The following is a 19022-nucleotide window of genomic DNA, read 5'->3' as shown; positions in this document are numbered from 1 at the left end:
CCAAATTAAACTCAAAAGCTCTTGCTCAGCAAAGGAAACCATAAACAAAATGAAAAGACAACACACAGAATGGGAGAAAATATTTTCAAAAGAAGTGACTGACAAGGGATTAATCTCCAAAATATACAAAACCTCCTGTAGCTCAATATCAAAAAAACAACCCAAACAACCAGTGGGCAGAAGATCTAAACAGACATTTCTCCAGAGAAGACAAACAGATGGCCAAAAAGCATATCAAAAGATGTTCAACATGACTAACTATTAGAGAAATGCCAATCAAAACTACAGTTGAGCTTTGACCTCACACTGGTCAGAATGGCCATCATCAAAAAGTCTACAAACAGGGCCTCCCTGGTGGCGCAGTGGTTGGGAGTCCGCCTGCCGATGCAGGGGATGCGGGTTCGTGCCCCGGTCTGGGAGGATCCCGTGTGCCGCGGAGCGGCTGGGCCCGTGGGCCATGGCCGCTGGGCCTGCGCGTCCGGAGCCTGTGCTCCGCGGCGGGAGAGGCCACAGCAGTGAGAGGCCCACATAACGCAGGGGGAAAAAGGAAAAAAAAAAAAAAAAAAAAAAAGTCTACAAACAGTAAATGCTGGAGTGGGTGTGGAGGAGAGGGAACTCTTATACTGTTGGTGGGATGTAAGTTCATGCAGCTACTATGGAAAACAGTCTGGAGGATACTTAAGAAACAAAAAATAGAGTTACCATATGATCCAGCAATCTGACTCCTGGGCATAAATCTGTAGAAAACTCTAATTAAAAAGATACACATCCCCCAATTTTCATAGCAGCACTATTTACAATAGCCAAGACATGGAAGCAACGTAAATGTCCATTGACATATGAATAGATAAAGATGTGGTACATTTATACAATGGAATATTACTCAGCCATAAAATGGAATGAAATAATGCTATTTGCAGCAACATGGATAGACCTAGAGATTATCATACTATGTCAAGTAAGCCAGACAAAGACAAATATCATATGATATCACATATGTGGAATCTAAAATTTTATATAAATGAATTTATTTACCAAACAGAAACAGACTCACAGAGTTAGAAAACAAACTTATTACTACCAAAGGGGAAAGGTGGAGGGAGGGATAAATTAAGAGTTTGGGATTAACATATAGGTACTACTCTGTATAAAATAGATAATTATCAAGGGCTCACTGTATAGCACAGGGAACTCTGTTCAATACTCTGTAATAACTTATATGGGAAAAGAATCTGAAAAAGAATAGATATATGTATGTGTATAAATGAATCACTTTTCTGTACACTTGCAACTAACACCTTATTAATCAACTATACTTCAATTAAAAACCTAAAATTAAAAAACCCCATACACCTAAACAAATTTCAAATAGAAATTATAGAAAGTACTTTTTCAGACCATAATTGAATTAAATTAGAAGCCAGTGCCCGAAAGTTAGCTAAAAACTCTCAAATATTTGGAGATTAAACAACACATTTCTAAATAATGGATCAAAAAAGAAGTCTTAAGAAAAAATTTAAAATATCTTAAACTAAGTAAAATGATAACAAAACATCAGTATTTTGTGATGCAGTGACAGCAGAACTTAGATGGAAAATTATATTATTAAATGCATATATTAGAAAAGAAGATATAAAATCAATAATCTAAAAGTTTCCACCTTAGGAAACAAGAGAAAGAAGAATATTTCCACTTAAATAAAGCAGAAGAAATAATAAAAATTAGAAAATAAATACAATAGAAAAATGAGAAAATAGGAAAAATCAATGTCAAAAGCAGAATCTTTGAAAAGAACAATAAAATAAATGAACCTCAGCCATATTTACTAAGAAAAACCTAGGAAAGATACAGATTACCAATATTAGAAATGGAAGAAAAGTTGTTACTACTGAGTGCATGAACATTATAAATAAACAATAAACAGTAAAGGAATAATAAGAACAACTCTAAGCCCACAAATTTGATAAATTAGATGAAATGCACCAATTCTTTTAAAAACATAAATTACCAAAACTCAGACATGGAAAAATAGATAATCTAAATAGGCCCATATCTAATAAAGAAATTGAAAAAGCACCAGGTCCAGATGGTTTTAATGGTAGATCAATAGATATACGTATGTTGATAGTATGTAACCTTGATAGGATGTGATGAAAATGACATTTTACCTCTATGCTTTTCTTCCTAAAAATCCATGAACTCTAATCATGAGGTAGTCATCAGGCAAATTCTGATGAGAGAGCCATTCTGATTGGACAACTGACCAGTACTCCTCAAAACTGTCAAGGTCATCAAAAACATGGGACTTTTGAGATATTGCCCAGTTAAGTGTAATGCCGCATGATAAATAAATGTAATGTAGTGTCCTGAATGAGGTCCTGGAACAGAATAATGACACTAAGTCAAAAATAAATCTAATAAAGTATGGACCTTAGGTAATGGTTCACTAAGCATAAGAAATGTAGCACACTAATGTGAGATGCTAATAACAGGGGAAACTGGATATAAAATATATGGAAACTCTCTAATATCTTCTCAAAATTTTTGCAAACATCTACCACTGTTACAAGATACAGTTTATTTTAAAAAAATAAGGAAATTGCTCAAATCAATAATATATATTTCTACCTCAAGAAGCTTGAAACAGTAGTGCAAAATAAACTCAAAGCAAGTAGAATTATTAATAAAAGTAGGAGCAGAAATTAATGTAATTCAGAACATAAGAACAGAGGAAATCAATGAAACAAAAGTTATTTTTCCCTCCCAAATCAATGAAATGATTAAAATTCTAGCAAGACTGACAAAAAAATTAGAAGGCAAAAATCATCAATATCAGGAACGAAACAGTATATCACTACAGATCCTGGATCCATTAAAAGCATAAGGGAACACTTAAACTTTATAAATTCAACAACTTAGAAGTAATGAATCAACTCCTCAAGATCCTTATGCTACCGAACTTAACCAAAACAAAATGTATAATCTGAATAGTCCTATTGCCATTAAATTTATTGAATTTTTAAAAGTTCCCATTTAAGAAATCACTAGGCCCAGATGGTTTCCCTGGAAAATTCTATCAAATACTTAAAGAAGACTTAATACCAATTTTACACAATTTCTCCAGAATATAGAACAGGAAGGAATGCTACCAAACTAATTTTGTGAGGCCAGTATTACTGTGATACCAAAACCAGACCAAAAATAAACAAAAACCTGCAAACCAGTATCTGTCATAAACTTTGACACAGAAATCCTCAACAAAATATTAGCAAATAAAATCCAACAATATATGAAAACAAAAGGATATATATTCCACATGTGCTAGGCTAGTTCAGTATTCAAAAACCATACCATGAAATATTACTCAGCAATAAAAGGATCAAGCTATTGACTCACATAGTAACTTGGATGGATTTCAAAGGATATATACTGAGTGAAAAAAGCAAACCCAAAATATGGCATATTGTGTAATTTCATTTATGTAACATTTGACATGATATCATAGAAATGGATAGAAGATTATGGAAGTCAAGGGGCAGGAGGAAAGGGGTTGTGAGTATATTAGGGTAACACAGGGGAATCCTCTTGTTAATGAAAGTGTATCTTGACTATGGTGGTGGATTCATGAACCTATACATGATAAAACTGTGAAGAAGTAAATAACATATACATAAATAAGTACAAGTAAAACTGGGAACATCTCAATACGATTGGTAAATTGTATCCTTGTCAATTTCCTGGTTATGATGTTTTTCTATAATTTTTCAAGATGTTTCCTTTAGAGAAACAAAGTATACAGAATCTCTCTGTTTAATTTAATACAAATGCATATGAATCTACAATTATTCAGAGTAAAGTTTAATCAAAAAAAAAAAAAGGGGGGGCCTCCCTGGTGGCGCAGTGGTTGAGAGTCCGCCTGCCGATGCAGGGGACGCGGGTTCGTGCCCCGATCCCGGAGGATCCTGCATGCCGCGGAGCGGCTGGGCCCGCGAGCCATGGCCGCGGAGCCTGTGTGTCCGGAGCCTGTGCTCCGCAACGGGAGAGGCCACAGCAGTGAGAGGCCCGCGTACAGCAAAAAAAAAAAAAAAAAAGGAAAAGAACGCTGAAAATTGCCTCTGTAAGTTTTCAACCTGTTTATCTGTGCATTTTTTCTATTCTTTCTCATGGTTAAAGGTATTTTTTAGTAAAGGTTTATTTGAATATACCCAGTGGAGTTTTATGATACCTTCAATTATCCAATTTTTCACAGGTGATACAGTGATAATTCAAACAACCCCGACTTTATGATTAAATATTAACTAATGATTTCTTTGGGAGAATGAAATATGAGGAAAACTGTAATGAAGAGTCAGGCTGGCTCTAAGTCCACCCTTGATCTGAGGTTGCTAAATTGCTAAGACCAGTGATGGAAGGAAAAATAAGAATGGAATTTGGAGGTAGAACCACAGCATGAGGATGAATTCAATGGAATACAGAGGACATTCAGACTGATTGGAATTCAGGCAATACTTTTGACTTTGAATTCTTTTGTCCTCTTTGGTGAAAATGAAAATAACTAAAAAAGAGGCTGAGGTCTCTAGGGCTGCTGAGTTTTGGCTGATGACTCTTTATAATGGGGAAAGATGTGATGCAAAAAAAGGTTGCACAGATTTGTGTTTTGATCTGAATGCCCCCTCATCCTGACAAATAATCACTAAAAAAGTCTATATATATTGCTGAAGGGAGAAATCAAGAGAAAAATGAAACTGAAATCTGTTTAATCAAAGATTTAAATCACTTTGTAGACTAATATGAATAGATTTCTGGGAAGTCAATGTGAAAATGGATTTTATATTTTGGCAACAAGGAGTTATTTTCCTTGCATTAGATGCTGCAAAATGGAAGGACATATTTGTCCTATTCATGATCCTCATTAGTTGCAACTTTTGCAAAAATGTGGATAAACTCCCAATATGTTGGGCTGGATAAAATTGAGGGTACATAAGGCATACCTTGAAAGGGAGAATTGTCCAACTTCACTGTTAGATAATCAATGACACATTACTTTGGATTGGACATTTGGTGATAATAAAGTGTCCTCTAATTTTATGCCATTGACCTGAGTGATGATTGGTTCTTTGATGGGCTCCAAGGTGCAAGTGTAGGATTCTCCTATTGGTAGAAGAGCAGGGTGTAATAAGTAAGGCTATAACAGACCTGTTAGTTCATCTCCCTCAAATAGGATTGAAGAGTAGAAACATATTAGGATCATTCAAAAGAGAGGAGGCCATAAAAGAAATGAGGAAAATATCATAACAACTGAGTAAAAATGTACAGATAGTTAATTTAAAATGGTTTGGAAATGAAGTGGAAGGTAGAACTACTAAAAATTTAATGGATAATTAATAAAGATTAGGTGGTCTAGTTTCCCTGCCAATTCTTAAATTATTAAAGAACAATAGCAATGAATTGATTACTAATAAAATATAATTCTTTCTCTTGTTTATCAACTACAGAAGATCTTTAGGGGTTTTAATTCAATTTCTGAATGCATTTGATAATTAATATATATGTTGGTTATAATCAATCAAATTAATCTTATCTACCATGCTAGTTTAAAATTTTTCAAACAATCTGTTGATGCTCTTCATAGAATTCAAATTTCACTAGCAAAAGGAGATAGAAGAGGTTCCCACCTTTTGAATGATTATTAACAATGTATGTTGAAATATTTGGTAGACTGAAATGTGACATTAAACCAAAGGTTGGCAAAGTTTTTCTTTATAAAGCCACATAGTAAATATTTTAGACTTTTGGGGTCATTTATTTTAACATTTTTGTTTTTACAACCCTTTAAAAATACTAAAAAACATATCATATCCAGGGCTATGCAAAAACATGCCTGTGGATCAGATGTGGTCAGTAGTCCATAATTTACACAACTCTGCTTTAAAGTCATATCTATATCTTACTGACTAATACTTACATATGATTTTAAGAATGTTGTAAAAGATGGAAAATTTAAAAAATGATGAACATTTGTAATTAAGAATATTTGATCTGGGGTCACAAGGAAGAGGTGAACTCTGTAAGGGTAGACTTAACTTGCAGCTAATCTATGGTAGTTCTGTGCTTATTCTCAGGAGTATCTGGAGCCATGATACTAACTATTGGTCAAGAGAGGAATAAAATGTACCACCTAGATTTTATATGGCCTATTTTTAGCTATACACAGAGTATAAATGACTCTTTAGGGAGCTCATCAGCTGCTTTTGCGCCCCTGAAACCAAAATACCGCATGGGTATCTTGGAAGTTCATAATCTGAAGGTGATGCCCATCTTATATGACTGAGGAAGGGCCCAGGCAGCTATAGCTGGAAGTCTCAGATCTCTGTTATTTGCCTGGGTTTTCTTTTTCTTGCTATCCTGTATCTTTTACCATTATTATGTGAGTATATCTTGTGGCATCTCAAGTCTTTCCAGTTATCAAACTCTGTGTGAGTTTTATAATGTTGACTAGATACTGAGGCTCATTCAGTTATAATCCCATTCCTCTCTAAGCAAGACAAAATCTTGCTTGACTAGATTGAGTGACCTAATCCAACCAATGATCTAGTGGTCAGGAGGGGAAGTGGGAATATATCTTGAATTGGATATATTGACACTTTTCAAATTAGAAGCCTCTGCATCATTATTAAGAAAGGAGAGAACACCAGTCTTTAAAAGAGAGGAGTGGGTCATGTCTGTGAGCCCAGAGGATTCAGATTTTCAAGTATATCAATCAATATTCCAATCCCATATCTCAGGGTCCAACACCTTCCCAATTAAGCTATTGATGTTGACAATAACAGGCTTATCCAACTTGACAAAACAAACTCCTGTCTTGTAAGTAAGTCCTAGACTTGATATTCAGCAATTTCTTCCTTTTGACTTTAGAGATTAGATTCCCTTTATATGCTACTAATGTTGGCAAACAATTCTCCATGGGTTGCTCACATGCATGTTTTGAGAGTAAATTAATGACTACGCTTTGTTCCAGACTATGGTGATGTTTGTACAGCTGGAAAAGAATATCACAAAAGTTACCCCACAGGAGTGAAAGTTCTGAGCCCCATGTCAGGCTCCCCAGTCTGGGGGTCTGGCATTGGTAGGAGAGACCCAAGAGAATCCAGCATTGAATGCCAGTGGGATTTGATTGCAGGAATTCCACAGGAATGGAGGAAACAGAAACTTCATTCTTGGAGGGTGCATACAAGGTCTCATGTGCACCATGGCCCAGGGGAAAAAGCAGTGACCTCATAAGAACTTAGTCCAGACCTACCTGCTAGTATTGGAGGGTCTCCTGTGGAGGTGTGGGGGTGGGGGCTGTGGCTCACTGTGGGGCCAAAGACCCTGGAGGTGGTAGTTCTGGGGAGTACTCATTAGCGTGAGCCCTCCTGGAGGCTGTTATTTTCTCATCAAGACCTGTCCCACCCAACAGCCTGTAGACTCCAGTGCTGGGACACCTCAGGCCAAACAACCAACAGGGTTGGAACACAGCTCCACCCATCAGACAGGCTGCCTAAGTCTTCCTGAGCCCACAGCTGTCCACTAAACACACCACTTGACATCCCTTGATTATTCAGAAGAAACTGCTGGCCAGAAGGGAGCAGCATGATATATTTAAAGTAATGAAAGGGAAAAACCTACAACCAAGTATACTCTACCCAGCAAGGCTATCATTCAGATTCGAGGGAAAATCAAAAGCTTGACAAGGAAAACTAAGAGAATTTAGCACAAGAGAAGCTTTGCAACGAATTGTAAAGGAACTTCTGTAGGTGGAAAATAAAAGGCCACAACTAGAAACAAGAACATTACAAATGGAAAAGCTCACTGGTAAAGGCAAACATACCATAAAGGTAGGAAATCACCCATACACAAATATGATATCAAAACCAGCAATTGTGAAGAGAGTACAAATGCAGGATATTGGAAATGCATTTGAAAGTAAAAGACCAGCAATTTAAAACAATTTTGTTTATATATAGACTGCTATATCAAAACCTCGTGGGAAACACAAACCAAAAATTCACAATAGATACACAAAAGAAAAAAGAATCCAAACAAAACACTAAAATTAGTCATCAAATCACAAGAGAAGAGAACAAAAGATTAAGGGGAGAAAAAGAACTAAAGAAACGAATCCAAAACAATTAACAAAATGACAATAAAAATATACATATCTATAATTACCTTAATGTAACTGGATTAAATGCTCCAACCAAAAGACAAAGACTGGCTGAATGGATTTAAAAAACAGGCCATATATATGCTGTCTACAAGAGACCCACTTCAGATCTAGGAACACATACAGACTGAAAGTAAAGTGATGGAAAAAGGGATTCCATGCAAATGGAAATCAAAAGAAAGCTGGGGTAGCATTACTCATATCAGACAAAATAGACTTTAAAATAAAGACTGTTACAAAAGACAAAGAAGGACACTACATAATGATCAAGGGATCAATCCAAGGAGATATAACAATTGTAAATATATATGCACCCAACATAGGAGCACCTTAATATATGAGGCCAATACCAACAGCCATAAAAGGAGAAATTGACAGTAACATAATAATAGTGGGGAACTTTAACACCCCACTTTCATCAATGGACAGATTATCCAGACAGAAAATCAATAAGGAAACACAGGCTTTAACACAGTAGACTAGATGGACTTAATTGATATTTATAGAGCATTCCATCCAAAAGCAGCAGAATACACATTCTTCTCAAGTGCACATGGAATATTCTCCAGGATTGATCACATGCTGGGCCACAAAGTAAATTTAAGAATATTTAAATCATATCAAACATCTTTTCCAACCACAATGCTATGAGATTAGAAATCAAATATTAGAAAAAAAGTGTAAAAAACACAAAAACATGGAGGCTAAGCAATATGATACCAAACAGCAAATGGATTGCTGAATAAATCAAAGAGGAAATTGAAAAATACAGAGAGAGAAATGAAAATAAAAACATGGTAATCCAAAACCTATGGGATGCAGCAAAAATATTCTTAAGAGGGAAGTTTATAGCAATAAAATCTTACCCCAAGAAACAAGACAAATCTCAAATAAATAACCTAACCTTATACCTAAAGCAGCCACAGAAAGAAGAACAAACAAAATCCGAAGTTAGTAGAAGGAAAGACATCATAAAGATCAGAGCAAAAATAAATAAAATAGAGATGAAGGAAACAAGAGAAAAAATCAATGAAACTAAAAGCTGGTTCTTTGAAAATATGGACAAAATTGATAAAGCTTTAACCAGACTCATCAAGAAAAAAAGGGAGAGGGCTACAATCAATAAAATTGGAAATGAAAAAGAAGTTAAAACAGACACCACACAGAATTCAAAGGATCATAAGAGACTACTACAAACAACTATATGCCAATAAAAGGGACAACCTAGAAGAAGTGGACAAATTCATAGAAAGGTACAATCTCCTGAGACTGAATAAGGAAGAAATAGAAAATATGAACAGACCAATTACAAGGAATGAAATTGAAAGTGTGATTTAAAAACTCCCAACAAACAAAAGTCCAGGATCAGATGGCTTCAGAGGTGAAGTCAATCAAATATTTAGAGAAGAGTTAACACCTATCCTCCTGAAACTATTCCAAAAAATTACAGAGGATGGAACACTCCCTAACTCATTCTATGAGGCCATGATCACCCTGATACCAAAACCAGACAAAGATACTACAAAAAAAGAAAATTACAGGTCAATATCAGTGATGAACACAGACACAAAAATCCTCAACAAAATACTAGCAAACTGAATCCAACAAGACATTAAAAGGCTCAAACACCATGATCAAGTGGGATTTATCTCAGGGATGCAAGGATTTTTCAATATATGCAAATCAATCAGTGTGATACACCACATTAACAAACTGAAGAATAAACACCATATGATCATCTCAATAGAAGCAGAAAAAGCTTTCAATAAAATTAAACACCCATTTATGATAAAAACTTTCCAGAAAGTGGGCATAGAGGAAACATACCTCAACACAATAAAGGCCATAAGTGACAAACTTACAACTAGCATCAAACTCAAAATTGAAAAGCTGAAAGCATTTCCTCTAAGATCAGGAACAAAACAAGGATGTCCACTCTTGCCTCTTTTTGTTCAACATAGTTTTAGAAGTCCTAGCCATGGTAATTTGAGAAGAAAAAGTAATAAAGGGAATCCAAATTGGAAAAGAAGAAGTAAAATGTCACTGTTTGCAGATGACATGATGTTATACATAGAAAATCCTAAAAACACTACCAGAAAACTACTAGAGCTCATCAATGAATTCAGTTAAAGTTGCAAGACATAAAATTAATACACAGAAATCTGTTGCATTTCTATACACTAACAAGAAATGATCTGAAAGAGAAAGTAAATAAACAATCCCATTTACCAGCACATCAAAAGAATAAAATACCTAGGAATAAAACTACCTAAGGAGGCAAAGACCTGTACTCTGAAAACCATAAAATACTGATGAAAGAAATTGAAGATGCCACAAACAGATGGAAAAGTATACCATGTTCCTGGATTGGAAGAATCAATATAGTCAAAATGACTATACCACCTAAGGCAATCTACAGATTCAATGCAATCCCTGTCAAATTACCAATGGCAATTTTAACAGAACTAGAACAGAAAATTTTACAATTTGTATGGAAACACAAGTCTCTGAACAGCCAAAGCAATTCTGAGAAAGAAAAAAAAAAACTGGAGGAATCAGGCTCCCTGATTTCAGACTGTACTTCAAAGCTACATTCATCAAAACAGTGTGTGGGGGGGCTTCCCTGGTGGCGCAATGGTTGAGAGTCCACCTGCCAATGCAGGGGACACGGGTTCATGCCCCGGTCCAGGAAGATCCCACATGCCGCAGAGCGGCTGGCCTCTTGAGCCATGGCCGCTGAGCCTGTGCGTCCAGAGCCTGTGCTCTGCAACAGGAGAGGCCACAACAGTGAAAGGCCCACATACAGCAAAAACAAAAAAGTAAAAGAATGTGGGACTGGCACAAAAACAGAAATATAGATCAATGGAACAGGATAGAAAGCCCAGAAATAAGCCCACACACCTATGGTCAATTAATTTATGAGAAAGGAGAAAAGACAGTCTCTTCAATAAAAGGTGCTGGGAAAACTGGACAGCTACATGTAAAAGAAGGAAACTAGAACATTCCCTAACACCACATAAGAAAATAAACTCACAATGAATTAAATACCTAAATGTAAGACTGGATACTATAAAACTCCTAGAGGAAAGCATAGACAGAACATGCTTTAACATAAATCACAGCAAGATCTTTTTTGATTTGTATTCTAGAGTAACGGAAATAAAAACAAAATAAACAAATGTGACCTAATTAAACTCACAAGCTTTTGCACAGCAAAGGAAACCATAAACAAAATGAAAAGACAGCCCACAGAATAGCACAAAACGTTTGCAAATGATGCGACCAACCAGGGATTAATTTCCAAAATATACAAACAGCTCATGCAGCTCAATATCAAAAAAACAACCCAATCAGGAAGTGGGCAGAAGATCTAAATAGACATTTCTCCAAAGAAGACATACAGATGGCCAGAAGGCATATGAAAACCTGCTCAACATCACTAATTATTAGAGAAATGCAAATCAAACCACAATGAGATATCACCTCACACCAGTCAGAATGCTTGTCATCAAAAAATCTACAAACAATAAATGCTGGAGAGGGTGTGGAGAAAATGGAACCCTCTTACACTGTTGGTGGGAATGTAAGTTGGTGCAGTCACTATCGAGAACACTATGGAGTTTCCTTAAAGAACTAAAAAATAGAGCTACCATATGATCCAGCAATCCCAATCCTGTGCATATATCCAGTGAAAACCATGGTTTGAAAGGATACACGCACCCCAAAGTGCATTGCAGCACTGTTAACCATAACCATGATACAGAAGCAACCTAAATGTCCATCGACAGATGAATGGGTAAAGAAAATGTGGTGTATATGTATACACACAAACACACACACAATGGAATATAACTAAGCTATTGAAAATGAAATAATGCCATTTGCAGCAATGTGGATGGACCTGGAGATTATCATACTAAGTGAAGTCATACAGAGAAAGACAATTATATGATATCACCTATATGCAGAATCTAAAAATAAAAATGATACAAATGCACTTATTTACAAAATAGAAACAGACTCACAGCAAACAAACTTATGGTTACCAAGGGGAAAGGTTGGGGAATAGATAAATTGGGAGTTTGGGACTGACATATACAGACTACTATACTTAAAATAGATAACCAACAAGGACTTACTGTATAGCACAGGGAACTCTGCTCAGTATTCCGTAATAACCTAAATGGGAAAATAATTTGAAAAAGAATAGATACATAAATATGTATAACTGAGTCACTTTGTAAAACAGCTGAAACTAACACAACTTTTTAATCAACTATACTCCAATATAAAGTAAAAGTTACAAAAAACAAACAATTAGGGTAAAACCTCAGACTCATCACAGTTCTTGATACTAAAGAAACCCTCTGGGTTTCACCTTTAGCTTTCAGTTGTTGATTAATCACACTAAGCCTTTATCTTTTATATCGTTTCTCAATAAACATGTTGTCCCTAGAAACTGCCACATTGTTTTGTTTTGTTTACCTGTGTATTGGATGCCTAGAACATAGCAGATGTTCAAAATATTGTGTAATGAATGTATGCATAAGATTATTATATAGATTCATAATGGAACTAAGAATCTTTTACATATACACAAAGGAATAGCAAAATAAGAACAGTATTTCCTCTTTCTACACATAAATCCTTGAAAAAAGGATAAAAGTCTGAACAATCAAATCGGAGATTTGGAAGGAAGGAATTTGACATCCTGCTGTAACTACCTTCCTCACTGAATATCAGAGGTTAACTGGCCTATACAAAGTCTTCAGGTATGGAAGATAATAAGGATGGAGTGAAATTGCTTGGCTATTGTATTAGGTCTTTCTAGAGAAAATAGGACCAATAGCATGTATGTACATATAAAGTGATTTATTATAAGGAATTAGCTCACATAATTAAGAGACTGACAAGTTCCAAGATCTGCAGAGTAAATCAGTAATCTAGAAACACAAGAATGTTGATGCTAGAGCTCCAATCTGAGTTCAAGGGCCTGGGAACCAGGAGAACTGACGATATAGTTCCAGTCTAAAGGCCACAGGCTCAGTACCCAAAAAGAGCCAATGTTTCAGTTTAGCTTGAAAGTAGGAAAAAGCCTGTGTCCCACTTTGAAGACAGCAGGCAGAAAAGGTTCTCTCTTAGTCAGAGGAGGGCAGCCTTTTTGTTCTATTCAGGCCTTCAACCGATTAGATGAGACTTGCCCACATTAGGGAAGGCAATCTTTACTCAATCCACCAATTTAAGTGTTAATCTCACCCAAAAACATCCTCACAGAAACACTCAGAATAATGTTTGACCAAATATCTGGGCACCTGTGACCCCGTCAAGCTGACACATAAGATTAACCATCATAGCTACCTATTTGGTTCTAGAGATTCCGGGAACAGAGTTGGGCATGAATAAAGAGAAAACTACACCCTGTGTAAGTACACCCTGTGTAAGGTGTAAGTGTACTTACAGCTTTGCTATTGTTCAAACTTTATGAAAGCAAGGCCTAGCACAAAGGCCACCAGTTTCAGGAAGACTTCCCTGACCGCAAATGATAGATTCTACCTTTCTCCTCTCACACGGTTTTAATCTGTAGGATTAATATGCTATTTAAACAAAACGTGTGTCTTTTTGAAAATTCTTTGCAAAATTTTACCTTTTACCTCTTAGTTTTTTGGGAAAAGATTATAAGACTGAATATTAGTTTGTTTTTATTTTCTATTTTTTATTTTATTGCATAAAGCAAAGTATTATAATTATAACTAAATATTCCTGTACCGAGAATAGAGAAACAAGTAAAATAGATAGCATGATGGTAGTTCATCTTAACAGCAGGAGAGGGTGGAGTCTAAAGAAAAGTCATCATTTAATAGTAAAATAATACACTAGAATAGTTTTAAGTCCTTTCAGTGCAACTTTCACCTTTATTCTGGAATAGATTTGCAATACTATGTGGCATGGGATAGGTCAAAGCTACTGTTTCTGTTTAAACACACCCTTGGTGAGTAAGTATACGTTCTGCTTTTAAAAAAATATCTCTTTGAAGACACATCATTCACAAGCCTGACACAACAATCAAACCCAGGGTAGAAAATACAAGCACTCTTGTTTCAGATGCTTTCAAAAACACTCAGCGAGAAAGGTGCATTGTACAGTTCACACTACTCAAAAATGCAGGTTATTCAGTGGTTACTCTTGAATGGTGTGGAACTCTGAAGCAACATGGATTTCATGTGACTGAAGACAGTGTAAACATGGTATGTACTTATGGGAAGGATGGTTGAGAAAAGCAGGTCTGCATAAAAAGTGACAGTACTTAAAACAAATTTATATTTGATAAACTTTTAGTAAAACTAAGCAAAAATGAAAAAACTAACATCTCTTTAAAATACAACTTTCATAAAATGCAGTGGTTAAAAAAAACCTACTGTTTACATATGTTCAAAGTTTTCTTTTTATTCAAAGCATTGTTTTGAAGTGCACATTTTTCTTTACCCTCCTTATAGCTGACAAGAGAATATGACTTACACTATATAAAACACCATCCATTTATTGACCAACAAAGTAAAAACCATATTAAATCCCCCAAAAGTAGAGATAAAAATAAATTTGTTTAACATAGACCCTGAAAATTATACAAATCCTCACAGGTTATTTGATATGTGTACTCTTAATCTTTTTTCTTTTCCCACATAAGTATCTAAACATGTGTGTGATATGGGCAATCTATTTTTTGTTTTCCAATTATAAAACTATTTTTTGTTGAGTTGTTGAATAAAAGGGTATTTTAAAACTGTTGTTACCTATTTTTCTTCTATATATTACTGTATAACATGATATTTAAATTAACATATCAATTATAATATATAAACCCTACTGTATCATGGTAAGTGGAGTTATATATATTTATATAATATGCACACAATTAATATAAACACGTATTAAAGTAAGGCAAAACATTCAAGCTAAGACTGAAATACTCTCCTTATGTGTTATCTGCTGATCGCTTCCTAAAGTAAGTTAAAAATCAATTCTGTCTTCAACCGGTGCTTTTCTTTTCTCTTTAACATCTTTATTGGAGTATAATTGCTTTACAATGTTGTGTTAGTTTCTGCTGTATAACAGAGTGGATCAGCTATATGCATACATATATCCCCATATCCCCTCTCCCTTGCATCTCCCTCCCACCCTCCCTATCCCACCCCTCTAGGTGGTCACAAAGCACTGAGCTGTTCTCCCCATGTGATGCAGCTGCTTCCCACTAGCTATCTGTTTTACATTTGGTAGTGTATATATGTCCATGCCACTCTCTCACTTCATCCCAGCTTACCCTTCCCCCTCATGTCCTCAAGTCCATTCTCTAGGTCTGCATGTTTATTCCTGTCCTGCCCCTAGGTTCATCAAAAACATTTTTTTTTTTAGATTCCTTATATATGTTAGCATACGGTATTTGTTTTTCCCTTTCTGACTTACTTCACTCTGTATGACAGACTCTAGATCCAGCCACCTCACTACAAATAACTCAATTTCATTTCTTTTTATGGCTGAGTAATATTCCATTGTATATATGTGCCACATCTTCTTTATCCATTCATCTGCTGATGGACATTTAGGTTGCTTCTATACCCTGAATATTGTAAATAGTGCTGCAATGAACATTGTGGTACATGACTCTTTTTGAATTATGCTTTTCTCAGGGTATATGCCTAGTAGTGGGATTGTTGGGTCATATGGTAGTTCTATTTTTAGTTTTTTAAGGAACCTCCATACTGTTCTCCATAGTGGCTGTATCAATTTATATTCCTACCAACAGTGCAAGAGGGTTCCCTTTTCTCCACAGGCGAATTCTATCAAACATTTAGAGAAGAGCTAACAACTATCCTTCTCAAACTCTTCCAAAATATAGCAGAGGGAGGAACACTCCCAAACTCATTCTATGAGGCCACCATCATCCTGATACCAAAACTAGACAAAGATGTCACAAAAAAAGAAAACTGCAGGCTAATATCACTGATGAACATAGATGCAAAAATTCTCAACAAAATACTATCAAACAAAATCCATAGCACATTAAAAGGATCTTACACCATGATCAAGTGGGGTTTATCCCAGGAATGCAAGGATTCTTCAATATATGCAAATCAATCAACAGGTATTTTTAGTCAAAATTCTCATATCATTTATCTGCAGAGGCCTTTCTGGTAAAACAAAAGTTGTTTTTTTATACACTGCTTCTTTGGAGATCCAGGTTTCGGCATCTAGAATTCCATTATGATTAAATGTGATATATGGAGGGTGTGTGCACATATACACATATTGTTCATATAATGTGGCAGGTAGCTACATGTTTCTCCTGATGCATTAGGCAGAACTCACCACAGGAAACCAGAGACATTCATTTTTAGTTTGCTTTTAGGTTTGTTAAGACAACAGAACTCTTCCTGTGTGTTCAGAAGATTTTTGCTGGTAATTGGTCCACCAATTGCCAGGAGCATTTAAAACCTTTTTAAATGGTCTTATATTGACTTTCAGATATTTACTGATGCCCTTGTTAATCACAAGCTCTAAAATGCTTTTACTGTGCATTTTTCTCTCTCTTGTCTCTCTGATGTGCTGTCTTCGTTCTTTCTGCTTCTCAGGCCCTCCATCTCAGAGCTTTTTCATGCATGGTACACAGCTCTGCAAGGTATGATATTATGTAAAACTATATTGTAATATAGTATATACATATATATTACATATATATGTCAAACTATATGTCAAACTATATACGATATTATGTAAAATATTTGTATTTTTGCATTTGATGTAATATTTAGTGGCATTGCATTTGTCTTGATCATCAAGGGCTGTTTTCCTTGCCTAACTGCTGTATAATGGAAAAGAAAAAGTTCATTATCCAGAGATTTATAATTTTACATTGCATTTCTGCTCTAACCTCTTAATGTTCTATGATGTACTGATTTAAAAAAAAAAAAGCACTGTATATAAACAATGGAATGTGCATTTTAAATTATATGATAATATCTTCTTTGGCTCTTTTCAGTCAATGTTTTCTTCCAGCATGTGACTATTGTAGTTGTCTGCCTATTAAAATTAAAATTAGGTAACATGGTGCAAATGGATTTCTTCCTCTACTGCAAATTCATCTTTGTGTTTATCGCTCTCACAGTTGTGAGATGATGTTTGCATGAAACTCATTTTTCCATGATGCTGAGTTTCATGCAAAATTATTGTGCTGATATGAGTGTTGTATTGCTTAAACGAGAAACATGCACATTTCCATCAAGTTGCCTTTGAAATGGAAACTCAACCGGTTAGCACATTAACTAGAGCATAAGAAGCTAATTAAGAATTCCCCCTAAATCCTGAGGATGAGTTTAATAGGGAAGCACAAGTCAGTTTTCAAAGTTCTTAATATCACATAAGAGAAGTTTTTAATGGGGGGCAATGTGGTAATCTCACTCCAGGGCCTTGTGGATGTACCCTGACTAAGTTGCTTATGAAAATGTGATTTCTCAGGGCTTTGGGCAAATTTGATTTCAGAAAAGAAGCCAAGGGAATTTTGATACAGCACTGAAGTGACAGGTTAATATTATTGGGAAAGAGAGTGGAAATGTATGCTTTTCCATTTCAGTATTTCAATTTTGTCAATAGGTTTGGCATTATAATTCTCTCTGGATTAGTCACAGGCCTATATACTTGTTAAAAGTGAATATAAAGTAAACACTAACTTGACAAGAAATTTGTTTTAAAAGATATGAAGGAGGAGGGGCAAGAAGTTCAAGCTGAGAAAGAAGTCAAGCATTTTAGAACTTAACTGCTGAAACTTAATATCATTTTTCAAAAGATGTCGCTGATAAAGATAACTTCAGGGAGTCTCCACTTTGTCAAGACTCAGTAAATCACAAAACCAGGCGGCTTCCAACAGTAAAGATTTCACCAGTGTCAAGACACTAGACTGAGGTAACTCATGAGATCTTCTTCCCCTGGAATTTTTCCCACCTTCCAATTGGTCTTTGATGCCTTCTAAAGCAGGAGGAGAACAGGAAAGCATCCAGAGAATGGAAAGATAGGGACAGATTTTCTCCTGTTTCATTCAGTGATCAACTGGTTTACTAATTGATTCACTCCATAATCATCCACTGAACACATGTAACTCTTTTGGTGAGTGAAAAGTATTCGCTCTATTTTGTTTTCCTCTTTGCTTTTTTTTTTTAAACTGAATTTTATTCTCAACAGGAAAAATCACATTTAAAGACTTCAATGGAAAAAAAAAAAACAAGAAAAACAAAGCTAGGCCAGATGAAGAGATCTATGACAAAAAAAAAAATCCACTTAATACTGTTTCTGAAATAAAACCAAGCTCCTTAATTTTTTTTGCTACCCATGCATTTTTCTATAAGCTGCTAAATATCTAGGACAAAAGATACTGAAGAGAAATGTAATCATTTTAAAAACAAATGCATAGCTGAGATAGAGAAAGGATTAAGAAAGCATCATTCCTTGAGGAATTTATGATCCATAGCAGCCACAGATATGTAATATAGAATATGGAAGGTTTAGAGTACACCAAAACCACAATTCTCCTTTTAGGAGTGTAGCCCAAAGAAAGAAGTGATGATTTCCACAATATGTACACAAAGCGTGAACCATTAAGGTTGTTATAATAATGTTTTTAATAGCAAATAAAAACTAAATGTTTGGTGGTAGGGGATGCACTGAATAAAGGAATCCAAAAATTTAAATAATGAAGCAGTAGAATATATCTTATTGACATGGATATATATTCACAATATACTGTTATGTAAAAAGCACATGTCACAAG

The 19022-nt window shown here is 35.3% G+C and overlaps 1 long non-coding RNA gene across 1 annotated transcript in view; it reads left to right on the top strand.

The window, feature by feature from the left end:
• The window catches only part of LOC132491000 (uncharacterized), a 209875-nt gene extending 192993 nt beyond the window's left edge, over positions 1–16882 (top strand). The window contains exon 5 of the long non-coding RNA XR_009532628.1: positions 16834–16882. This is a non-coding gene — a long non-coding RNA (uncharacterized LOC132491000). The remainder of the gene's footprint in view (positions 1–16833) is intronic.
• Positions 16883–19022: the final 2140 nt, after the last annotated feature.

Source organism: Mesoplodon densirostris, chromosome 5, assembly GCF_025265405.1.
Source record: "Mesoplodon densirostris isolate mMesDen1 chromosome 5, mMesDen1 primary haplotype, whole genome shotgun sequence".
Classification (NCBI taxonomy): Eukaryota; Metazoa; Chordata; class Mammalia; order Artiodactyla; family Ziphiidae; genus Mesoplodon; species Mesoplodon densirostris.
This window is presented reverse-complemented; position numbering and strand designations above follow the sequence as displayed.